Below are 21162 nucleotides of genomic sequence, written 5' to 3'. Positions count from 1 at the left end.
GCTGGTTTGTTACCCTCAGTTCTGCTTCTCTGAGTTTGAAATGTGCTCTCTGCCTGACTGTGGGATGAGTTCCCCTGCTTGACTCTATAGCCTTCAGCCCTCTTATTTCTTTTTTTTAAATCCTCACCCAATGATATTTTTTCCATTGATTTTCAGACAGAGTCGGAGGGAGGAGAGGGGAAGAAAGAGAGAAACATTGATTGGTTGCCTCTCATGCCCCAACCTGTATCAAACTCACAGCCAAGATATGTGTCCTTGACCGGGAATCAAACCCGTGACCCTTTGATCCATGGGCCAACACTCTAACCCAGTGGTTCTCAACCTTCTGGCCCTTTAAATAGAGTTCCTCATGTTGTGACCCAACCATAAAATTATTTTCGTTGCTACTTCATAACTGTAATGTTGCTATTGTTTTGAAGCGTAATGTAAATATCTAATATGCAGGATGGTCTTAGGCGACCCCTGTGAAAGGTTTGTTTGACCGCCAAAGGGGTCGCGACCCACAGATTGAGAACCGCTCCTCTAACCACTGAGTCAAACTGGTCAGGGCACCTTCAGCCCTTTTAGATTATCATTGTACCTGTGGAAATACCACAGTATGGAAATGCTCTCTCTGAATATCTCCATTGCCCTAGGTAGGAAGACTTGCAATGGGTGCTTGCGAAGTCAGTACAGCATAGTACACATCATTTAAGGTAGACCAAACTGGGTTTGAAGATTGGCTTTGCTACTAGCTTTGTAACTAGGGCCATATTACTTGACTGTAGGGAGCGGTTCTAGGTTCAAGCCTCCAGCTGACCTGTGGCAGGGCCACAAACAAGTCCCAGCCTGGAGGGCAGAGCCCTCCTAGCATAATTAAGCCTGACCTTGTAGCCCTCCTAATTCCTTCCTAAATAGCTAATGGGCTGTGGGAGGTGCAGCAAGTGTTGTCAAAACAAGAACATTTGGATACATGTTAATCTACCCTTGTTTTAATCATACTATAAAATAAAGCATCGGCTTGCAAGTTGGGTCTTTTGTGTCCTCATCCACGCACAGGAGATCCACCGAGCCCCAGTTATAGTCTCTTGTCTGTCTTCTTCAATCCTTCACTGCCCCTCCTCAGGTTCACCCTTGGCTGTGCTGGCACAGCACACTTAATACCTCAGACTTTCATTTCTCTGTCCATAATATGAGGTAACCAACAGAATAATAGAGTTGTTTTGAAAATTAAATGAGAAAACATATGCAGGGTACATAGGAAAGTGTCTGGCATTTAGACCCTATAAATGGCCACTATTATCATTAAAGATTTCATGGTAGAAGAAAACTGGAAACCAGTCTTGAAAGATCAGCATTTTGAATACTTCTGTGTCATTGAAAATATAAATAAGGTTCCTTATATTTATCTCCATATATTAATTTCAGTTACATTGGTCAGATGACTGATTTTGAATTCTACCAGAATGGCACCTTCTGAGCTGAAGCAAATAGAAAGGGAAATCTCTCTTTGCCAGAAGTCAAAAAAGATTTCCCAAGAATTGCCTATTCACCCCTCACATGCAAATGCTACTGTGATGGTTTCATCAGAGGTTCTTCAGAATATCTTACGCCAGTGTTAGCCTTAAAGAATGATGTTGGGGCTGTTGCCTCTTGGTTCACAGGGTGTACCCACAAGGAAAATAGAAACAAAAGCAAAGGTAGGTAGCCCCACTTGGCACAGTTGATTGACTTTAATAGGTCCTGATTATGCTGCTCATATTGCATGAAATTAAAAAGCTTACAAATGTTATGAGCCATTACCCTTCCATTTAAGGGGTCTTATGACATACTAGCAACATTTAATGAAATTCTTTTCAAAATGCCATCGGCAGACTCAGTCAGATCCCATCTTGAAATGCAACTTGAAGAATGGTTTCAGAAAGTTTGTTCTCCACCTGCCTGTGTTTGTAACCTGTGGAACCCACCTGGAGGCCAAAAGAAGTTTCTCATCAGTTAAAGGTGATTTGCAAGTGTCAAGAAGTGTATCTGCTTTGAAGAAGAGAATGTTTTCTGCTTTAGGAAGAAGTGACAAAGCATGCTTTGTTTGTGTTTGTGGTGACAGTGAGAGCTCAGAATAGCCTGCATTTATGTACATTGACATGTTTTAAAACTTAAGTTCTTTCTATTGAATTCTGTCTATATTAGTTGAAGATCTAAAACATTCTAGCAAATATCCCAAAATGTTATTGTCTGCCCTATCTTCAGTGAGCTCTTATAATTTGGGAGATAAGACTTTGTGCAAGGAGACAATTAAAGCATAGGAAATGAGATGATCAAATCCTAGATTTTTTTGTTACTGATTATTCATACAATAAAAGTCAGGAGGTAAAAATATTAGTCAGTTGGATGGGAATTTTTAAAAACATGAGTTATTTAGGAAGAATTCTTTCTGTTAAATCTTTCATTTTGGGTTTTATGATGGAGATACTTAATGGCACTATACACCTATTTTGTCTGTTTGGTTTGAAGGATTACTAGCCATATTGCCCTCTTGTTGGTGACGTCCCCTACTACTTTTTGAGATCTTACTGATCAATAAGTATACTATGTGCTTTCCGTATATTTCCCTTAAGTCCTCTTGGCAATCTGAAAAAGGTAGATTTTTTATCTACCTTTCTACGTTATCTCCATTGCATAAGTGAGGAGAACTAGAATGCAAAATGGGTTGTTTTCTCCAGCTGGTGTGTGCAGCAGTTGGAATTCAAATGTAAATTTGAATATCCCAAAGCATATGCTTTCTTTCTATCTCAACATCAGTCTGCTTTGGAAAACAGATTTTGTCCAGGCAGCCCCCGTCCTGTCCCACTGCCCTGTGAGCTCTGTCGTAAGACTTACCCACCATTGCATTCATTTGTCTATCACAACACTTGGCACTCAACAAATACGTGCTGACTAAATGTGTAATTGGTATTTGAAATAAGCACAGCTTGTAATATAATTAAAATGCAGTTTTATTTTGTCTTTGTTTCTTTGCCATTTGAGTTGTTGGTGGTCTTCTCCTCTCCCACCCTCATGAAAACTTAGTCCCTGGTTGGATCTGTGCCATTTAGAAGTTGTAAACAGCGTGGTGGTATTTTTAAGGAACAAAATATAAGGTCAGTTTAGAAAATGTTAAATTTCCCATCTAAGATATTTATTGATTCAAACCTCATTCAGAGGGAGGTGTTCGTTTCTTCGCCCTGATACAGCCTTCAGCTGGTGACTCCCTACCTTTGGGAGGAGGAAGGTTCCTTTCTGTGGTCTCTGCTTTTATCCTCTCCTGGTTGGCCAGCTGATGGCTATAGTTTTAGAGCCTTACCTGGGTGATGGTGGAGGGTGAGCAGTTGTTACTTGCCTGGGTGACTGTGTGCCCTCAGGGACTGATAGATGACTAAGCTGACTTCTTCCTTAATGAATCATTCTCTGGATTCTTTGGAGATTCCTGGCCTGGAAGTGTGATGCGTCCCCTACAACTCCTATAGAAAAAGCATTCCCTCCCTGGACAGGGCTCTTCATCATCCTTCCATTCCACATGAGAACACCCTATCTTCCAAATAGTCCCCTTCAGAAGGACTTCTGATGACATTGGGAAAGCTTTCTCTCCTACCTGGCCCATCTCTGATTTGTGAAAAACAGCCATACATCCTTTCCCTGAGAAATTCTGAGAGCGCATGCTCTTTCTGAATTAGCAGCCCTCTCTTGCCTCCAGTGCCCTCCAATGGTGAAAAAGGCGAAGGGATGAACTTTCTCCCTGGCAGTGGTAATTGGAATAACAAATTGCTTTGTTTTTCCACACTTATATCTGTGACAGTACTTGGCTGCCTTCCAAGAGATGCCTTCCCTTTTGTAGATGTAACTGTAGCTCAGCCATGTCACTTGAATAGACATTGAACTGCTATTCCTCCCTGCATATTTACATGAGAATCCTGGACCTTAAATGCTTTGGAGCCTCGGTGGACCTTAAACTCGTGATTAACTTAATGAGTATTACTGATTCTTACTTTGCATCATAGTTTTCTGTTTTGTCTCGTCACCGAAGTACTGATCAAATCCGGACAGGCTATCATCTCCATTGTAGAGGCAGTGTGCTATTCACCTGGTTGCCTTGCTGTCAGCCTAGGGGCCATGCCCAATTTTGATGGCAGTCAGTTGTTCACTTTTTCCACAAAAAAATGTGCTGTACACCCCCTGGATGCTGGGCAGGAGACCATGAACTGGGGATACAGTTTATCATTAGAGAAACATTTATCTGCTTCAATGGAGTTAATCATCTAGTGAGAGAGGTAAAGAACAATAAATAAGCATCAATTGTTTAAGGGCTATGAAGAAGAAAATGTGTGATGTGATGGTGACAGAATGCAGAGGACGGTCTCGTATAGATATTGTTGTTATAGAGGAAATTTCTGAGACCCAAAGAAGTTCGCCATGGCCAGAGTAGCAGGGATGCTTCTAACTAAAGGAATGTGAAGGCAAAGGCTTTACGGCAAAAAGCTTGATGTGTTCAAGGAGCAGAAAAAAGGCTTATTCAGTTGGAGGAGTAAGGAAAGGAAAACGTTGTGCAAGCTAAGCATAACTTGTGTTGTACTCATGTAAAATTTATTGAATGCAACAACTATAAGCCAGGCTGTCTAGGTAATGTGGATGGACTATGGTTTAATCCTAAGTGAGCTAGAAAGTTGGGAAAGACTTTAAGGTGAAAAAGGATATATATTGTTTTTGTGACTGATGAGTAAAAAAAAAGTCTATAGGAGGGAACAACAGTGAGAATGGGGATGACCCTGCTTAGTGGTTCCAGTGAGAAATGATGGAAACTCCAAATGGAATAGGGGCGTGGAAGATGGGGAGATGAGATTTGACAAATATGTTGGAGGTATAATTGAGCGAAGCTGCTGAGACAACCACTGAGAGCAGGGAGAGGAAGATGAAGAGAGGAATCAGTAATGCTCTTGCATTTCTGTTTGAAAAAAAGTGTATTCATTTTTCCACGATCAAAAATTAAGTCGTTAGCATGGAGGGCAGTGGAGGAAGCATCGCAAGAGGAAAAGGGAAATGACATCTAACATTGATGGAGCCCCTGGAGTGTGTCAGGAACTATTCTAACCTTGCACATGCTAGTTAATCTTCTACTTTATAGCAATCCTGTAAAGTAAAAACCATGACCTACACATTTCACATACAAAGAAATGAAAGCTTGGAGAAGTTAAATAACTCGCCAAAGGCCAGAGAGTTGGCAAATAAGGGGGCCAGAAATTGAAACCAGAGCTATTACTAAAGTCTCATTTCTTTCTACAATATTGTGCTATTTCCATGGACTAAGATAATTCTGTATAGCTCAATATTTTATTCCTTGAAAAGTGACTAGCATTATGCTAGGCATCTGTTGAATATTCATTAGATATTGGTTAAGTAATAGATTTTAATCATCAGTGCAAACAGTTGACTTTATTGAAATGTCAAAGGTTTCAAAGGCTAGTGAGCCTAAAAAATACAGTATATTTCATGATGGGTTGATAAAAACTGTAGACAGAATATTAATGGCAAAGTTAACAAAGAAAAAGTTTATATGTATGCCTGCTGCATGCAAGCACTCCCCAATAAACTTGCAGCTGAATTGGTAATATAAAACAGGCATTCTCCACACCACCAAAATATTTAAAACTTTAAATATAAGTCATGCTAAAGGATGCTAGCAAGTTCCAGGGTTGATTTCCAAACAGTTGGTGTTGGAAGAAATGTCAGAAAGGGAGAGAATTCACTGTATACTAAGCTGGTAAGAGGATTGCATGCTGGTTTTGGAAAGATGACTTCTGTTGAATCTGGCTTTGTTTATGTTTGTTTATAACAAGCTCTGGGTCAGACTACTGTGGGTCTAATCCACTTAGAGTTAGAGCATCTTTACCTTGGGCAATGACTTCAAATCATGTATGGAACAAAGGGCACCTTTATAGACTAAAAGTTGTTCAAACTCAGGTGAAGCATTTGCAGACTAGAAGACAACAGGTCCAGTTTGGAGGGTTGTATGTTGTGTGTGTGTTTTGGAAGAGCAGAGGATGTTAATATTGTTTTAATTCTCACCTGAGGATATGTTTTGATTTGAGAAAGAGAGAGAGAAAGAGAGAAAAAGAGAGGGAAAGGAAGGGAGTGGGAAAGAGAAACATCAATGTGAGAAAGAAGCATTGAGGTTGCCTCTCATATGCACCTCAACCAGGGATAGAACTCACAACCTAGGTAGGTGCCCTGACTGGGAATCAAACCAGCAACCTTTTGGTGTATGGGATGACGCTCCAGCCAACTGAGCTACCAGGCCAGGGCAAGGATGTTAATTTTTTTAATGCCTTTGAGCAAGGTACACCATTCCCCAGATTGACACAGCCCCCATGACTGATTTTTGTGTTAATCCAAGCATTACACCTATCCTACATAATAAAAGCCTAATATGCAAATTGTTCCCTCCAAAGGTCATTCTACCAGAATACCAGGAGTTTGACTGCTTGCTATGATGTGCGCTGACCACTAGGGGGTGTGGAAGGACACAGCCGGTGTCTGCAATGTGCTGCAACCTCTGGCCAGCTACCTGGGGGTGGGGGTGACGGGGACACGGAGGTGCCCTCCATGAGAATGCCGGGTGTCCACTGAGCTTGCTATCACTCCCCCTGCCACCCTCCCCTGGGACACCAGGGCTTGTGCACTGGGGAAACCCCTGCACTCAGGTTCTGGGTGCCTGCGAGAGCCCGCTCTTCACCTGCATGGCCTCTTCTGGGTGAGCTGCAGCCGCCAGGACCACAGGGGCCAGCCAGGCTTGAGCCAGTCTCTGAGGCTAGCCGGGAGAGAGCGTGCTGCCTGCAGCTTCCGTGTGGCACTGCTGGGTGGCCCAGAGGCCCACACTGCGCCGCAGCCCATGGTGTCTAGCCACACTCATCACATCTCCACATGGGGACTCGGGCACCATGACTCAGGCAGAGGTGGGTGCACAGGGCTCTGGGGGCCCAGGTGCTGCTTAGGGCCCAGGGGTCAGCTGGGACCTACCCTTCCACACCAGACGCTCACGCTTCAATCGCCTGCCAGGCCTAGGGACCACACCTGTGCACACATTTCGTGCACCAGGCCTCTAGTTTATGATAACTGTTTTGCCTTTTAAGGTAGTTTAGTTTGCAGTGGATATATTACACATAGTCATCTTTGAATTTTATGTTTAAATGCAAGAATTTATCAGAATGATTTATCTGCATTACATAAGTGCAACCTCACTTTCTGGAACCAGCTTGTATGAGTGCAACCAGCTTTCAGGAAAAATAATAGGTTAAGCACTCTTTCATATGCTGTCAGGTGATATGCATTACACATATTCATTCATGTAATGCTCCTAGCAATCCAGGGAAGTAGGTACTATTATTATCCTAACATTACAGGTAAGAAAACAGAAAAGTGAGCCTGAGAGGGGTGGAGTAACTTGTCTTGAGCTAATAAGCTCCACAACCAGCATCCTCATTTAGGCATTCTGAATTTAGAGCAAGACTTAACCTCTTGTCTGTGCTGTCTCCCTGAATAATAATTGACCTTGTGACTTCTACTGCCTCTGATAAAGAATTGTCCAGCGTATCACAGCAAATCAGGGACAACTAGAGAGCAACAATGCCAAAACAGGAAAGCCAGGTACAAACCCCAGTATTTTGAGAATAGAGCCTGCAGACCATGTAGCCAGATATGTGAGGAGGAGGTAGGTATCCAAGATGTAGACAAAAGACTATCATCTGGATGAAGTCAGAGCCAGGTTATGGATCTAGAAACCAAGAGAGATTCGGATGTTGAGAAACTTGTCCATGCAGAAGCTGCTTTATGATCTACAGCAGTTGATTTTGAACCCGTGTGCCACGTCACTCTGGTGCGCCATCAGAATCTTTTTAAAATATGCAGTACCTGGCTATTTAGTCAGGGGCACTGACCTCTTTTCCCTTAGATTGTCAAATAAAAAAAAAAATGACAACAGCCAACACAACAATAGCTGTCTGGCGTGAATGAATCAAAATTATACCTGTTTTTATTTTTTGTCAGATTGGCAAAAAATGTATTTTTGGCGTACTGAAAAATTGTACTAATTGATTTATGTGTGTGCCATGAAAAAGATTGAAAATCACTGATCTATAGATATCAAAGAACCTTGGCTGCCTTTATCTAAACTGGCTTTCTCACTCTTGGAACTATCCACACCTAGGGCTGGGAACTTCTTTATGGTACGAGGCTGTCTGGTACACTGTAAGATCACTGGCCTCTACATAGTAGAAGCGAGTAGCAGCTCACATATACACCAGTGATGGTGATCAGAGACATTGCCAAATGCCTCCCTTGACAACCACTGATCTAGATGACGAACGAATGCAAGAGGACCCATTTAGTCACCCAATGATGCTGACGGCTACTCAGTTTTAAGTGTCCTATGCCTTCAGGTCCTTTTCATGAAAAAGTTCACAAAAACGGAACTCCGGAATTACAACACTGGTCTGGAGACTTCACCAATATGATGCGGTTGTGCAGGACATGTGCTCCAGGCCTAATCCTCTTAGACTTTGTGCATCTTTACCTTGAGCAAGCCAGTAATTCTTTTTGAGCTACAGTGCCCATCTCTGCAAGCTAGAGATAATAATAAAACCTAATAGATGGGCTTGTTGTCAGGATTAAATGGGATAAAAAAACTAAGAGGCTGGGCCAAGTGCCAGACACATAGCAAGTATTCAAGTGGGCCTAGCATATCCAGGGGGACGCAGAAATATTCTTTGCTCCTCTGAGCCAGCAGTTGCTGAACCTGTTTTTATGGCTTTACTTTAGGAGAAGTGGCCAGTAAGTGGCCAGTGAAGTAGTCGTGCTCCTGTGGCTGTAGGGAAACTTCTATAAACTCCAGTAGACCCTGTGGAGTCGGTCCAAAGGGTGGGATGGCTATGTTGCCAAGCAATTTTTGTGATTAATGCATTCAGGAGGCAGCTTGGAAAGCCCAGCTGGGTATGTTCCAACAGAGAGGGATTTTCTTAATTAAATCTCCTCTCCGAGGAGCCAGATGCGTGTGTAGAGAAGGAAGGAAGGGACCTCAATATCAAGTTAACAAGGAGTTGGTTACTTAGCCTGAGGGTTGTGCCCTAGTCTAGGTGATATTAGCAAGAATATTAAAGAAAGGCAACAGGCAAGTCTCATTCCTTTCCCTAGTCAGAGTAGAAATTCAATAGTGTGCAGTCAAAAGCCAGCTAGCTAGTATGGACTTGCTTTCTAACTTTCAGCTCTATAAATAATTTCTTGTGGGAACTTGGGTGCTCACTCAACTTTTCTAGACATCAGTTTACTTGTCAATTAAATGAGAATTATTTGAGACCTGCCAGATTTGAAAATTGCCAAGTGCCCAGTGCCCAAGGACCCAGCCCAGGATTGACCCTAGGTCAGCACATAGGGGACACTGTGTCTGAACTGCAATGAATCGCCGAGTAGTGACATGTGTGTATCACGGAGTGATAAACTGAAGAAGCACCAGCTCGTAAGAACTGGTGTTGGTCCTTACCAATTCCCCAGGACTGAAGTTTTCCAAGATACATCCCTCCAGGTAGGGTGATACTTCTGGTTCGGTCTCCAGAAGTATCTTTCCCTGCAAGTGTGAAACATGTGGACATGGCTACAGGCTCCCTCCAGCCCACAGTTCTCAGTCTGAGCCTTCCAAACTTGATCAAAGAGGCGTTCCTTTGTTATAGTGAACAGAAAGAGAAGTGTGTGCTAAGGGCAGTGGATTAAGGTGGAGTCAGGAGCCTCAGGTTTCTAGTCCCAGCCTGGCCGATGCACCCGTGGTTGTACCAAGACGCTGAGCCTCACTGAGGCCTCCTTTTGTCATCTAGCAGATGGGACTCACACGTGCCCAGCTTGTTACACAGTTCGGCATTAGGGGATGCGGAAGGAATGTTGAGGTTGTAAAACGAGTGGAATGAGGAAGGCCTTCGCAGCAGGAAACCTGGCCTCGGCTCCTGGTTCTGGAACTGATTATGTGCGTGTCATGTGGGTGTCAGCTGCTTTTTTTGAAAAACCAAAGTTTTAGTCTAGATCAGCATTTCTAAACCGATTTGTCAAGGATGAACATCCTTCAGAAATATCTGAGAGACATACATTTGGAAAACACGCTTAGATATTAGTATTTGCATATTCTGAAAGACTCTGCAGTAAAGAAATACATTGAATTTTTTTAACTCATTTGCCAAATTGATGTGGAACTCTTTTCTCTGGAATACATCTTAACATCCTGTGAAACACAACGGGAAATTCAGGATTAGATGGCATGGTTCTCTGAGAAATTAGGATCTATCTATCTGTTGCATCTATGTTACATCAACAAATGCTGGGGATCATAAGTGAAAGCAGACACTCGGAGTCAGAAAGAGGTGAATCCAGGATTTAAAGCCAGCAAGTCTCTCATAGTTCATAACTGCAGTTCTTGCTCTCGTAACTATACTGTAAGGTTACAAGGATGCTAAGGGAAGTACAGATACATTGTCTTTCTAATCTGAGTAGATGGGGAAGGTCCACGGGGAGGAAGTGGGATTTGACCCAGTCTTTAAGGAACACGGGAATAATTGTTTTTTTGTAGAGCTGGGAAATCGGCATTCCAGGATGAGGGCTTTCAGCTGTAAGCATAAAGGGAAGAGATGCTAGTGTCTATGTGAGACCATTGTTTCACACTCTAGTTGGTTTGGTGATAAGCTGTGGGATGGCTTGGCTCCTCTTCCCATCCCCAACCTCACTGCCACTGTTGATGCCTGTGCAGTGGGAGCCTGGGACACACTGGTGGCCCTGTGAGAGCTGACTTCATGTCCATTGATGTATCCTCAGATTCCTCAGTCCATCACCAAGCACTTCTGTTCCCAGAGTCAGTGAAGGGAGGTTTATGACTTAATCGCATTCGTTTGCTTGTGCAGACAAGTGGCCTCCATTGTGAAGGAGATGTTTGAAATAAAACATCATTATTACATTCCCTCTTCTTGAGCTTCCTCTCTTGGCCCCCTGTGCTTCTGAGTTAAAACTCAAACCAGGACCCGCTGGAGGACTTTTCCTCTAACGACTAAAGAAGGCCCTTTCTTAGCAAATGGAAGTTGAAGAGCTGGGGCACAGGGCCTTTTCACTGTGGCATTGAAGTGACACTTGACTTTTCAGTGTTTTCCTGCCTTTTAAGGAAATAGTTATGAAATAAACAGAGGCATTTTTTAAGAGAGCTATCTCACTTAGTCCACTTGTTCCTTCATGAGTTGACCATCTTGCCTTTCCGGTACTCCTATTATAAGTGTTCCTTGTACTTAAACATGATCCTGCCCCCGTCTTTTCTGACCTTGTCCCCACACTCATCAGTCCTCAACCCTACCCTTTCCAATAACACAAGCATCCCCCACCTCAGGGCCTTTGTGCTCACTTTTCTTGCTGTCTGGGAAGTTTTAGCTGTCTCAGTCCCTTCTTTCATTCAGATCTCTGCCCAAATTCTCACAATTTTAGAGTGTCCTTCCAATGAATATGTCACCATTCCCAACACATAACATTATATTTTTCTTCTTAGTACTTAACACTACTAGACATACTGATTATTTATTTTCCATCTGCCTGTCTCACCGCACTCCTTTCCTGTACATATGCACACATGCACGTGCACACACATGCTCACACATAAACTAATCCCTGTCGATCTTATTGTGTTCCCTAATAGAGCAGAGAAACACCTTAAGAAATGAAATTACTCACAGTTATTTGTCCCCTAAAAGTTTCCATACCACTTTTGTCACTGTCTCTCCTTTGAAAGGACCTTCTCAAGAATTTTTCTTTTCCTGTGATGTCCAGACTCCCACTATCCCAATGTGTGATGCGGGTTTGCCCTTTCTTGCTACTCTTTCACTACTGTGGTCCAGTTTTCCTTCCTTCACTATATCCCTCCATGAACTAGAGATACGCAATGCTAATCTATACACCAGGGAAATTATTCATGGTTAGCAGTCGCTTAAAGTGGCTTCTAGCTAATACTACACAACCTTCGGGGGTTGTGATGTTATTTAGTTAATTTTTACATCCCTACATTTCCTCCATTTTGTTGGATTGTGTGCTAATGAAATAAATACTTGTGAAATAAACAAGACAAGAATCATCCCTTCAGATTCAAGCTAGCTTAAAAGTAGGGTAAGAACCAATGTGAAGTCAAATTATGCATATTTTATTATTGGTTTTATTGGGGAATATGTTGGACTTCCCTTATATGTTTTCGTTTTTGATGGACAACTATATAAATCCCGACCTAATGTGAGAATTGTTACAGACTTAGAGGAAATATCTGCTGTGGTTACAGATTTTACACCACAGGGTCATATTTACAAATATGGACTCCTGTGATTTACTGCATAACAACTACTACTCTTTAGGTACCTAATGTCACAGGATCTAGAATTAAGAGGACATTGTGAGTGAAATTGTGGTCTTGGAGTGTCTCCTTTTTATTTGTTAGTGCTTTCCCAGTTTTAATGATTTTATGGCTCTGGGGGATGAGTGCCTTTGATTTCTCTCTTTCTCTCTCTCTCTCTCTTTTTTTTTTTTTTTTTTTTTTTTTTTTACTAGTGGGTACTCTTTATTTGAGAAAATCAACCATTGCTCTTAGTTACCCATCTGCAGATTTCTATCTTTTAAATATTTTCCCTTAAAGCCATCAGTTAGTTGGCCATTTTCAGCCTACACCGGCATAGTTATATTTGCGGCTGAGGAGAATGTTGAAGACTCCATAGCAACACCATCTGTTGTTCACAGAATGTTTTCCCCCTGATAAAGATGGGAGGTGTTAGTGATAATTAAGCAAGTTGCATGCGGGGATCAGAAGTTGATTGATTTATCAGGAGTTTTGCACTAATAAGAACTGCTGGGCATGTGGGTATTTCTGAATTCGAGGAAGTTAAAACTAACACAGCTATTGTGGGTTCCAGTTTTTAAATTAGGACAGGAGTCAGCAAACTTCAGACCATGGGCCAAATCCAGCCCATGGCCTCTTTTAATAAATAAAGTTGTATTGGCACATAGCTATGTCCATTCATTTATGTGTTATCTATGCCTGCTTTCAGGATCTAGCAGGAGTAAATAGTTGAGACAGAGACTGTGTGGCTGGCAGAGCCTAAAATGCTTACTATGTGACTATTTACAGACCAAGTTTTCCTACTGTTGCGTTAGAAAATTTTCAGATTTTGTATTGTCACTAGATCTGTATGACCTGCAGGTGAGGCTCAAGTCATTTTAGATTTGAAACTGAAAGCTAACAGCTAAGTTTCTCCACCTGTAGGAAGCCTTCCATGGCATTTCCCTATGCTTTCCATCAGGCTAGACATAATGTTCTTTTCATGTCCTTCTCTAATATTGTGGGTAGGTTTCAATTACTACATATATCTAATTATCTGCAATGACTTGGTATCTAAAATAAGTAATGTTTGTGTCTACTACTTCCTCTAATAAATTCTCATATTATGTCCTGGCTTAGATAGTTACCTATCCAAAAGGGAAACTATTATTCTTGGGGTAGGACTTTGCCTTATTTATATTCCTGATACCTAATATTATTACCTTGAGCAAAGAATGCACTCAAAAATTTTGAATGAATGAATACATGGCTGACTGAGTTATAAATAAATAACAAAGAACATCTTATTTAACTCTCTTTTAAAGGCAATTTGAGATAGTGGGTAAATGTGTGGTCTCTGGACTTGAATTTCTTGACATGAAACTCCATCTCCACCACTCATAAGTTCCAAGCCTTTGGCTAAGTTACTTCTCTCACTTCAGCTTCCTCACCTGTAAGATGGAGACGGCAATATTCTCTCCCTCGTACATCCTTGTGAAGGACAAAATATATCATTCATGGGAAGTGTTAGCACCACACCTGAAAGATACTAATTATTCAACACATGGTGACCATTACTGATACTGGTGACTCTCATTATTACTTTAATCCAAAGTCAACTCCCTATCATATATATATATATACCATATATATATTGATTTCAGTGAGGAAGGTTGAAGGAGAGAGAGATAGAAACATCAATGATGAGAATCATTGATTGACTGCCTCCTGCATGCCCCACACTGGGGATTGAACCCACAACCCTGGCATATAGCCAGGAATTGAACCATGACCTCCTGTTCATAGGTCAACGCTCAACCACCGAGCCATGCCAGCCAGACCTCAACTCCCTATCTTTTCACTCTAAGTTTCGTCACACTTCTGACTTCCAACTTGCAAGTATGCATGAGGATATCCTTCAGACAAACAACCAATTTTGACTCCTATTCTGAGTCGGACACTGTACCAACCAGTGGGGATAGGAAGAGGGACCAGATGTCATTATGATCTTTAAGTGCTTTTTCATTATCTAGTACACTGAGCCTAACTGTGCCACCTAGTAAAGGATGTGTAGAGCTCAGTCGGAAAGTGGGGTCAGAGATTGATAATCACTGAGGATTAATGCCCTTCCTGGTACATTTTTATGAGGAGAGAACAAAACCCCATGTGAATGAAATGATGTTATATCTAAGGGCTTTCAAATGTGAGTCAAGGAGTCCAGTGTTGTGGGCAGAGAAACCTCAGGATCCTCACTGTACCTGGAGACACTGCTTCTGTCTGCACTTGCAGATGGTCCTAAAAAAACACCCCACTCAGGTTTTCTGACCTGAGAAACAGTTCCACAGTTATGGGACTTCAGTGGGATACTCTGGAAGTAGGCATTTGATGGATGAATTGCCAGTGCCATGTGTTATACAAAGAGCAGGGCTAGGAGCTTCTATTCTGGGATCTGAAAGATATAGTTTGAATCCAATTCGACTGTCACCTGCTAGATGACTTCAGGAGAGCCCCTTCTCCCTCTCAGTGAATGGTCAGATTATCAACTTTATCAGATGGTTGTAGGATTAAATGAGATAATATAAAATAACTAGAGGACTGGTACACGAAATTTGTGCATGGGAGGGGGTGGTCCCTGAGCCCAGCCTGCACCCTCTCCAATCTAGAACCCCTCAGGGAATGTCCGGCTGCCAGTTTAGGCTTGATCCCTGCAGCAGTCAGACATCCCTCTCACAATCCAGGACTGCTGGTTCCTAACTGCTCGCCTGCCTGCCTGATCACCCCTAACCACCTCTGCCTGCCGGCTTGATGCCCCTAACTACTCCTCTGCTGGCCAGATTGCCCCTAACCACCTCTGCCTGCTGACCTGATCACCCCTAACTGCCCTCCCATGCCAGCCTGATCGCCCCCTAACTGCTCCCCCCTGCCAGCCTGATCACCCTTAACTGCCTCTGTCTTGGCCCCTGCCACTGTGGCTTTGTCCGGAAGGACGTCTGGAAGATGTCCAGTCTAATTAGCATATTACCCTTTTATTAGTATAGATTATATTATTATTATATTATATTATATTATATTATATTATATTATATTATATTATATTATATTATATTATATTATATTATATTATATTATACCAGTAGCCCTGTGCACGAATCCATGCGCCAGTAGATCGCTGCTGCCCTCCTATAGCTCTCCCCTCCCCCTTCCCCTTTATCCCCTTCATAGCTTGCTGCCCTGCCCTTCTGTAGTTCCCCCGTCCCCCCGCCCTCAATAGCTTGTTGCCCTGTCCTTGCCTGTAGCTCTCCGCCTCCTGCTTGCTTGCTGCCCTGCCCTGTCCTGTAGCTCTCTGCCGCCTGCTTATAGCCAGTAGGTCGCGGCCACCCTCCTGTAGCTCTCCCCGCCCCCTGCCCCTTTCCCCCCCTCATAGCTTGCTGCCCTGCCCCCTCCTGTAGCTCCCTGCAGCCCCCTTGTACCTCGCTGGCCCACCCTCCTGCTGATTCATGATCTTATCTCTCTTATTATATAGGATTATATTATATTATGCCTGGTATATAGTAGAACTCAATATGCATTAGCTTTGAAATGGGGGTAAAAGAGGCCAGCTAGATTTGTTGTTGACTTATCCAGAGTAGGAATGTGTTAAGGTGGGGGGCCTCTTTTTAGTGGAAGGAAGATGAGGGTTGGTCTTAGTTTTAGCTTCAAGCCCTAGAAACATTTGTATTTTCAAAGTATGCCCTGAATCTCTCAAACCAGGAGGTTTTCCATCATGAACTCTGCATTATTATAACGTTGTGTCAGTTTCTGCCTAATGACATTTATCGGCTCTAGGGAGTAAAAATTAAGGATCTCTTTATATTTTCCCCTCAATATCAGAAGTTTACATAAAAAGCCTTCAGTGGTAACAGGGGTCAGAGGTTAGAAATATAAATATGCATTGCCATGATAATGGAGTTAGGATTCTATTTTGGGCTTGTTTTACTTATGGTTAGTTATTTCTATCAGTTTTCTTTCATCACCTTTGGTTTTTTTCCTCAAATTACAAAACAATTAAAGAATTTGGCAAGGAAATGGAGCCAGATGTAACAGTTTCCTTTTACATCTCTTAATAGAAGCAAACATGCTGAAATGTAATTTTTCTTCCTTCCACCAGAACTGTTTTCTCCCCCAGTTTCTCAGCTTCAGAGCAGTAGCAAAAGCCCTTTGGAAGGGAAAAGCCTTTCTTCTCATTGGAATGTAAATAAATTTAAATAATGTTGCTTCAGCTAGTTCAAGAGGGAAACTTGGGACAGAAGTCCTTCAGTTTCTCAAAAGTTACGTGGGTTACACCCAGAAATGCTGCTAAGCACTGACATGAGTCTCCACATGGTGCTGGCATTAAGTCAAGTGTGGGTTGTATTCATGCCACAAAGAAGGAGGCTCATGGAATCCATAAAACTGGAAGACTTTATAATAGAAAAAGAAAGCTTAAAATTCAGATGTGGAAGGAATTTACAACCCATTAGTAAGTTAATACTGGAAAATTGTCAGAGTTTGAGATACTACTTTGTATTTTCCCCCATCCTCTATGTTTCAGACAAATGAAATGAACTGAAGAAAATTTAATTACAAACAGCATGATGTATTAAAGCGATTATGAACATTGGCTTTGGCAATAGACAAACTCCTGACCAGCTCAAGTCTGTCTTCTGCCTGTGGTTCTCTGGGTGAACTCAGATGAGTCCATTTACATCCTTACTCGTTAGTTTTCCCAACTGAAGAAACGATGAGGGATAAAAATGTTTATAATTAATGAGACTGTTATTAGGTTGAAATGGTCCAATGCATGTAAAGTTCTTACTCTGGCACGTAGTGTAATAATTGCTGCCGTTGCCATTATTTATTAGCCATTGAGTTTCAGTAACAATCTCATTAATTAGAATTTACTCCAGGGGAGTGGGGGAGAGAAACACCCATGCAGGGAAGGCCAGTCTTAATGAAGGATAAGACGGAATTGAAGAAAATGTGCAGAGACATTCCATTCTATTACTCCCACCTGCATACGGAGTACAGAGCTCGTGTTGACAAGATTTGATTCTTCTACGTTGTGGTTCTTGTGGAAGTCATTTGCCAGCTCTGGCCCTCTGTTTTCCCCTCTGCAAATATGAAGTCACAGTAGATAGCTGCTGGCTTCTGGAGATTCTTCTGGGATTCTTTCAGGCCCTTTTTTTTTTGCAGCTGGTGATAGAAACATTTATCCCTGCCTTAGTACATGTTACACATAAAGAATGGTTCTTCATTTGAAAGGAATTAACCAACACTCGGTAGCAAGAGACTGGCAGAAATTTCTCCAGCCTCATGTTAGTCCAATGAACAAAGCAGTGAAACTCTTGGGAAAGTTTTTTCTGACTTTTCAGACGTGGGAGACTTAGTTTTGATGAGTTAGAAACACAGATCAGAGCTGTTCCTATTGGATAAGGGTCAGTGCCATCTGTTTCCCTGAAGGTAGAAATAATCAGGTTGTAGAATTAAGTAGGGGGGTCAAGGTAGGCCTCTGTAGAAGTTGCCATTTGAGCAATGACATGAGGGAGATGAGGAAAGTAGCCATGAGATTATATATTGGAAGAGGGTTCCTGGCTGAAGTGCAGAGTTCCTGAGGCAGGACCATGCTTGTCATGTTGAGGACCAACAAGGAGGCCAGTATGGCTGAAGCAGAGTAACCAGAGGGCCAGCAGGTGTAGATGAGGTCAGACGGGATAGGGACCAAACCATTGTAGTACCTTGCAGGCCATTGTAAAGGTTTTCACTTTTACTTTGAGGAAAAGGGCGGAGGCATTGAAAGATTTTGATCAAAGAAAGTATGTTATCTGACTTAATATTTCCAAAAGAACCACTCAGGTTGCTATTTTAGGATGATAGTGGTGCAGGGAGTGAGGAGAGGGAGGCAAGGATAAAAACAAGGAGAGCAGACAGAGGTTGTTCAGAAATCCAGGTGATAGGTGAGAGCGGTCTGAGCCAGGGGGTCTCAGAAGGATCAGATCCTGAATATAATGCAAAAGGTCCCTCTTTTCCCTCACCCTTCATTTCTTGAATTGTAGTAACAATATTCCGCTAATTAACTTAAGAGAGTTATTAACAAGAGGGAGATGGTGATTATAGACAATTATTACCATTTACTCTGAAAGGGGCACTGTGCAAAGTGCCCATTCCCTACGAGGTCAGTTTAATTATTAACACTTTCTGCAGATAATGAATCTGAGCGATAAAGAGATCAAACCACATACCCAGGACTCACTTCTCTGAGTGGAGGAGCTGATAGGCAAGCTCAGCCACTCTGACCAGGAGCTACGCCACAAGGGTGGTCTGTGCAGTGTGAAGACTGTTCTCACCTCACTCCCTTAAGTGTTTCAGGTTAAATCAGAGAGAGATTTGCCACATTCAGTATCTTTTCTGTCTGGAATTATTATCCAAGAATGAGGAAGTTGAGTGTGATGCTTAATGGTAGGAGAATTCGTCCTTTACGATGCTGGTGTGTTGGTTGGCTGGAGAATTGATTTACTGAAAAGTACGGAAAAGCAAGGAGCAAGGAGTTACATAAAAACACCTTTTTCGTGCTCTCTAAAGGTTGCCATGCATTGAAAACAATTTAATTGTGGTAAAATACACATAAACCATTTTTAAGTGTACAGTTCAGTGGCATTCAGCGCACTCACATTGTTGTACAACCACCATCCATCTTCAAAGTCTTTTCATTTTGCAAAACTGAAACTGTACCCATGAAACACTAACTCCCTATCCCTCTTCCCCTCATTCCCTGGCAGCCACCGTTCTACTTTCTGTCTGTGCATTTGACTTCTCTTAGGAATCTCATCTAAGTGGAAACTCTTAGTATTTGTCGTTTTGTGACTGGCTTATTGCATTTAACATAATATCCTCAAGGCTCATCCATTTGGCAGCATGTGTCAGAATTCACTTCCTTTTTCAGGTGGAATAATATTTCATTGTATGTACATATACCACATTTGATCTATCCATTCATCCTGTTGATGAATCAAAACACATTTGAAGAATCTTCTACCACATTGACTTAACTGTTTGAATTTTAGAAATGGCATGATTTTATCATCAAGTAGAAACTTAAAAATAGAAAGCCTCGTTCGTGCTGCTAGCTAGACCATAAAGTGAGAGATCTGAAGGCATGTGGCCCACCAGCCGTGAGTTTGATATGCTTGGTTCAGAGACTCAGCCATTGGTTTGTCTGTATGAGCAGGAGAGTCTCTCAGTTTACAAAATTGAAATGTCTGTTGACTTTTCTTCCGTACAATCATAAATGCGGAATGTTTCCCACTGTACATTTTTATCTCATTTGTTATGTTGCACTTGTCCTAAATTATGCTAACCATCTTGTTTGCACAGCAGTTCACGTTTAGGGTTGCATTTAGGTTTTGTGAAAATTTTACTTTCCACAATAAGTAATAGATTTGTTCAAATATTAACCTAAGGAAATGCAATTCGATAGTTCTTCAAAGAGTGTATAAAATTAATTATAATTGAAAGTCATTTCAATTTCAATAATTAGTGAAAAAAACCTGCCAGACTCGAATTATTCCCTTTCAACTTATATCATAGACCTGTTGTCCATCATTACGGTCCCACACATGCCCATTGACCAAAATACATGAATCAAATAACTATTTTTGGGGTGTTCTATTCAGACTTTATTTTAAAATAAAATCTGCATAGACTCAGTTTTAAAAAGCGAATCAATGTCTGCTAAACTACAGATATTCCAATGTTCACTTCTGAAAGTTACCTACATGGCTTGTTTTACCTGTTTTTAAATGGCTCTGGTTTCACTCCCACCTTCCAATCCTCATGCAGCCATGCTCCAACCACACTGGCCTCTCTCTGCGTCCCTGAAATATACCAAGCTCCCTCCCCCCTCAGGGCCAGTACAGTGTCTTTTGCTCTGTCTGAAAAGTTCTTTGTTCAGCTAATTCCCACTCATCCCTGTGATTGCAGCACAAATGTCTCTCCCTTGGAAAGGCCTTCCCTGCTGGCCCTCAGTACGGTAGGTTTCCCTGTATGTGCTCTTGTTTCACCTTACCTGGCATTCGTTGCACTCATTGCAATTATGTAATCCTTGACGGAACTCAATTTAGTCTCGATCACATAACCCCCATCTAATAATGAGAAGATAGAAACACAAGTCTTAACTGAGGGTCCTTTTGTAAACTACCCGACCGGTTACTCCTCAAAGTTGGTAAGGTCATCAACTAGGCTGCAAGCTCTAGGGGAGCAGAGGCCACCTGCTTGGGGCTTGGCCCACTGCTTTCTGCCTAGAACAGTGATGATGAACCTCTGACATGCAAACTCATTTTTTTGTATTGATTTTTCTTTGTTAAATGGCATTTAAATATATAAAATAAATATCAAAAATATAATTCTTTGTTTTACTATGGTTGCAAATATCAAAAAATTTCTCTATGTGACACGGCACCAGAGTTAAGTTAGGGTTTTTCAAAATGCTGACACGCCGAGCTCAAAAGGTTCGCCATCACTGGCCTAGAAGATACCTTGAAGGTGTTAATGGAATGAACTGATAAGAGGTTGTTGAAAGAGGACATACTCCATGCCACATGCCAGATGGGTGCTACAAGCCCAGGGAAGATTCCAGGCATAATGTAATCATGTCAGGAAGAATTTGGGGTAATGGTTTGTGCCCCTGCTTCTCCTTGTCATCTACAGGCTCAACATCTCAACTCTCATTTGCATCACCCACAGTTCCTCACACTCCATTTGTGGTAAACAAA

The 21162-nt window shown here is 42.0% G+C and overlaps 1 protein-coding gene across 2 annotated transcripts in view; it reads left to right on the top strand.

Moving 5' to 3' along the window:
- SGCD (sarcoglycan delta) overlaps positions 1-21162 on the top strand; it is a 316705-nt gene that overhangs the window by 180744 nt on the left and 114799 nt on the right. The window lies entirely within an intron of this gene.

The sequence above is a fragment of the Myotis myotis genome, unplaced genomic scaffold (assembly GCF_014108235.1).
Source record: "Myotis myotis isolate mMyoMyo1 unplaced genomic scaffold, mMyoMyo1.p scaffold_m19_p_6, whole genome shotgun sequence".
NCBI lineage: Eukaryota > Metazoa > Chordata > Mammalia > Chiroptera > Vespertilionidae > Myotis > Myotis myotis.
This window is presented reverse-complemented; position numbering and strand designations above follow the sequence as displayed.